We start from the raw sequence: 6000 nt of genomic DNA, 5'->3' as shown, positions 1-6000 counted from the left end.
CCCAGTTGGGCCCTGCTGAAGGTCATATTCATCCTGGTCAAGGTAAGGTTCAACCTAAAACACAATAAACACATGAGTTCGCATAATGACAATTGTCAATATGTATGACATTAAGTTTACCTTAACGACTGCGTCTGGTGCCCAGTCCTTATAGGGACGCCTAACGCGTCGACTGACGGGTCGCGTATCTGATGCAATATTTGGCTCTTGCCTACCAACAGTGACATCCTAATATACAACAAATATTAATAATATTACAATATGGAAGCATAAACGTATACTAGCGTTATAGAAATAGGAGTTACTTGAAATAAACCGACAGGACGATCGGGGTAAGCATCTAATGCATTGTCCCCATCCGTTATCGTACCTTAGTCTTCGTCCATAATTATCGCATCCTCGTCCATAATCATCGAATCCTCGTCCATATTCTTCGGATTCTCGTCTATATTCTTCAGACCATGCTCCATAGTCCGATCATCGTTAGTCTTTGGGGCATCATCAGGCTTCCGGTCCTCGTCCTTACTCTTCGAACCTTCATCTAGCTTCGAGGCCTCATCAGGCCTTTGATCCTATGGATCATCATCATCGCCCCCACCCCCACCTCCAAAATATTTGCTCGGATCCGAGAATTTACCTTGCACGAAAAGTATGAACCAATAAGGACCAAACTGATCATAATTAATAACTAAGCATAATTAATGTTATATACATATAAAATGCGTACCTTCGACAGTTTCTTCAGGTATCTCTAGATACCTTTCAGGGCGACCCCAAAGCCACTCAGTGTGGCCTCGATAGCACCAACACAGTCTTTGAGCCTCTTCAACCGTTTACTAATCCTATTCTTGAATTTATTCTGTTTCAACCTCTTCTGTGGTGCTTGACCGCCATTTTCACTGGGTCCAACATCGTATAATGCAGGATCATCTAATGCAGCATCGTCCAATGCCTGGGCCTCTTCTATCGGATCCTCTACGATATTCTTCCCTTTCTCCTTCACTCTTCTTTTCTGAGTACCCCTTTCCACATCTGCAGGCAGCTCAGGTACAGCCGGCGGCTCAGGTACATCAGGCAGATCAGGTATAGCGCGGGCTTTTGGAGGACGCATGATACGGACCATGTGTTGTGCATCAGCATTCGTCGCAACCAAGTATTCCTTAACCTTGGACTGCAAAAAACTTATGATTAGACTCAAATGAAAAAACAAATTTGAAGCGCACGACCACAAGATAATTACTTACCATCGTGTTATCGAACACCTCACTCCCCAGAGTACGAAACCCGCAAGAATAAGTGCACAACCACCTAAGAAGTCAAAGGAATGGCGTCGTCGCTTAGCCTTGTGGCTACGCGTAGACTCAACGTCAAGATCGTCTCGTACACCCATACCTGGAATCCAGTGAAGTCAAATAAATAATGCATTTAAATAATATATTAAATTATATAGTTGACTTAAAGCTCGCTGACCTGAAACGCATACGGAAACCCGTAGAGACTATAAGTCTCAACGTGTGTGGATTCGTCTCTTGCCTTCTGTTGGTACGCCGGCAGTTTATCCTTGAGGGCGTTCTCCGGTCCTCGTCGTCTTCAAAAACTGCCTCCATAAAAATCTTCTCTAAATCCCTACACTTAACCCTGACACTGTCCTTAAAGTAACGTGCTCTAAGTCGTCGGCCAGGAATATCGTTATCTACCCTAATCATCCTATGACTGAGTCTGGTGATTAGGTCAAACTCCCGCTTACCAAAGGACACCCTTTTCCCAAACAGGTCGAAACTAATGATGTCCTGCCTAGGCTCTTCAACTTCTCTCAACAACAGATGATGTATTAATGGACCGTTAAAAACTATGTCCATGTCCAAAATGAGATCGAGACACGTTTCCCTAAACATGTCTAACTGGGTTGGGGTTAACCTAGCCTTCAGCCTAGAAGTGGTTTTATCTACATGGGCAAGGTTGTTCAACGTGGTTGGAAACCAATCATCACGGTTTAGAATTAGTCTCAAATCCATTATATGTCCTATACAAAGTTAAAATAAAAAAATTGGATAAAGACTAGTGCAGGGAACTTAAAAAAAGCGTTCAGTGCAGAAAAATTACAAAATAAAAAATAAAAGAGCTTAGCCCAACCATTATTTTCTGCCTTTCATCCCAAACCAAAGTGGACCAGAACAGCCTCCGAGATGAAAGGCAGGCCACCTCATCTGAGATGATATCGATCCTAGACAAACATCCGAGATGGAAGGCAGAACATCATCTCGATCCCGGAACTACGACTTCAAACCCGGATTCTATCCCGAGCCAGATTCCTCCAGCATTGAATCCTAGATTGAATTCGAGATTGAATTTTTCATTCAATTTCTCAATCCTGTAAGCACAACATGAAATTGACTCTAGATTTACATGGCTGCTTCAGATACCGCCGATAATGATACTCAGAACAACAAATAATTAAAATTTTCGTTATATTTGACCCGACCAAACTAACCTTGCGATGGATGACTTCGTAGTGCGAAACAGTGGAAGAGAAAGTCTTGGAAGCGATTGTATGATGTTGTGGATGACTCGTCCAACGTCCGAGATAGCGTTCAATCCGGGATGGGGTTTAGGGTTTTAGGAACCGAGATGGGTGCAAATTTCTGTTGGGACTCAAGAAACGTCCGAGATGGGGTGGAAATTTTCGTTGGGGGCCAGGAAACGTCCGAGATGGGGTGGAAATTAGGGTTAAAAGAGATGAATTTCGCTGGTTTTACTCTAAGGGAGTTGATTTTTTAAACATGAGGGTACTATGGTAATTTCGCTTGGAGAGAGGTTAAAATTAAGGGAAGTTGGAGTTAGATACAATGTTTTTTAAAAAAGAGGGCAGATATCCAATTTGGACTATTGGTGGGATCAAAAACCCCAATTTCCCGTTTTATAATAGTTCGACAAAACCACCTACACCACTCTCCTAGCTCCTCTCGGGTAATCAATTGAAGAACCAACTATTTCCATGGCTTAGAGTCCAACCAGTATAACGTTCTTTTTTCGGGAGCGAAAGCAAACACGATTCTTTCCACAGTTCAGGTTCAAACCGTTACAACGCTCTTTTTATGGGCTCAAGAGCAACCCTTACAAAGATTTAAAATTTGAACACAATATCACGGACTCTCTTGAAGAGTAAATATATAAATTTTTGCTCACAAATTTGTAATAAAATTCTTACAAAATAAAGCCCTCAAATGACTAAGAAAAATAAAATTGGAAACACAATATCTCTCAAAATAAAATCTCTCTCAGGAAATTAGAACAAATATTGAAGCTTTGAAGAGACATGATCTTGAAAATTTGAGAGAAAATGGGGAAAAAATTGTTCAATTTTTTCGAGAGAAAAATTGTTTTAAATAGAAGGAAAATAATTGGAGAGAAATTTGAAATCAAGTTTAAATTTGGGTCATTGTATCTTTTGTAAAAAGAGATGAATGGTAGAGATTTAATTAAAAAAAATTAATATAATATAATAATGATATATAATATATATATTGTTTTGGGCCAACTTGAGATATGGCAAAAAAAGTTAGGAAAATAAGCAAAATAGCAACAAAGTTTGGATTTTTCAAATATAACATTTTTTTTTTTTTGCAAAAAAATGGAGGCTCACGTTCTAAATTATAAGTATACCCTGCAGGCCCGAACCAACAATAAATTACTTCTAATTGACTTCTGATATACTAATGATTGACAGATATACTCTTGATATATATGTGATATATGTTTAATATACATATGGTATGAAATTGATTTACTTCTAATGATATCTATTACAATAGGTGACATAGAATTGATTGACTTCTAATATACTATTGATTTACTTATGATATAACTATGATTGATAGACATACTCCTTTTTTTAAAAAAAAAAATAGACATACTCCTGATATATATGTGATATATGTTTGATATAAATATGATATGAAATTGATTTACTTCTGATATAACTATGATATCTACTACTATAGGTGATATAGAACTTATTAACTTCTGATATACTATTGATTACTTCTGATATAACTATGATTGACAGATATACTCTATATATATATGATATATGTTTGATATAAATATGATATGAAATTGATTTACTTCTGATTTAACTACGATATCTACCAACTATTTTGACCATATTACCTCTAATATATGTTTTCTGATATACTACTAATAAATGAAATAATTTTTTTTCAGATAAAAGCAATGGGACAAACACGATAAATGAAATAAAAAACATCGTCAAAAATATTGATGTCGTTTGTCCCAAAAGACAACATAAACCAACGCCAAAAGTGTTGTCTATGGAAAAACGGAAAGTTTCAAAGATATTATTTCCGAAGACGCAACAATCACCAAGAACGAAGATTGATGTCTCAAGCTTTTACCTAAAGATTATACAAGAATGAAACTTACGCTTTTATACACTGTTGAAACTTATGCTTTTGGAATTTATGCTTCTTCTTTTATAGAATTTTAAGAATGACATTATTAGTCTACTTTTGGTTTATGCTACTGGTTCATTTTGATGTTGAAACCTTTAAGTTTTTGGTTGAAGGACTTTGCTGCTGATTTGATGTTGATGTTGATACCCAAGAATGATGTTTAAACCTTTTAAGAATGACATTGTTGCTGATTTCGTTTTGATCTTTAAAACTTTAAATAAAACTTAATTGTACTATTGACATATGTACGATGTATACTTGATATATCATTGATATATTATTGATATATAGAAAAACCCTAAGTTTCTATTTACCTCTAATTTCTAATTGATTTCTCATTCACACTAATTTCGAAAATCACCATTGACGTTCACATTTACGTTCCTTTCAAGTTTTCTTTCTCATTTTCAATAAGTATCAAATATTTTTCTCATTTTTCATGCATGCCAATACCTACTGAATTCTAATTGATCAAAAAAATACAAGACAAAGGGTTAAAGCAAGTAAAATAGTGATTTACTATTATACAACTGATAGAACTTATTGACTTCTGATATACTAATGTTGTTTGATATACTCCTGATATATATGTGATATATATTTGATATATAATAACGAAGCGATAACTGAAAAGTGTAATTTGAGAATACTGAAAATTTTAAAATCAAGATTTTCAAAAAAATGATATATCTGAAAATATCAAAAAGGCATGCTATTTTGTTAAATATAGAAAACTTATATGCTACCCATTACAAATCCCCTATTGTTTTTTTCATTCTCTCTAACGGCTGTTCAACGTTAGTTTCTTTTTTTTTTTTTACATATTTGCTTTCACTACCGCTTGATATATTTCTTTTTTAATTAAAGGTACGCAATGGTAATTTTGTTTTTTTTTTCATTTTTTTCTTTCTTTTTTCAATAAATACATCTCGCCACGTGTCAGCATATGATTTACCCACGATCCTCTCGGGTATTTTTCTTTTGAGCCTGTTTCAATCTAACTTCTTTGTTTGAGCCCCGATTTGGGTAATTCAAAAGTCGTTAGAATCGTTGTATCGAGCTTTACATTGTGGATACTTCAAAACACTAAAATTGTCAATAAGCAAAAGTAATTTTGTTACCATCAAAAATTAATTAATTAATTAAATAAAATTAATTAATTTGAGATTAAGGACCAAAAAAACAACACTGATATGTGCTTAATACCAAAAACTCTTGATGTCTCTTGGGTCTGGGCCTTGGGTCAAGCACAAATGTCTCTGGATATAGGGGAGCAAAGCTCCGACTCTCGATTATAAAAAAAAAAAGTAATTAGCACATGACAGAGAAGATCAATATATGGTACATGATTCTACAGTAGTAATAGCAATATCAAGAAATATGATATGAAATGTATATTATGAGTTAAGTATCATATTTTCTTGAGATTGAACACATCAATGAGTTTTTTTTACGAAAAGTCATGATTCTCACCAAACTACCATTCCATAAAGTGAATATGGTAATAATTGATAATTGTGGTAAATGT

The sequence above is a fragment of the Momordica charantia genome (genome assembly GCF_013281855.1).
Source record: "Momordica charantia cultivar OHB3-1 chromosome 9 unlocalized genomic scaffold, Mcharantia_2.0 BLBB01000009.1, whole genome shotgun sequence".
NCBI lineage: Eukaryota > Viridiplantae > Streptophyta > Magnoliopsida > Cucurbitales > Cucurbitaceae > Momordica > Momordica charantia.
The sequence above is the reverse complement of the archived record's forward strand: the minus strand, read 5'-3'. Positions refer to the sequence as shown.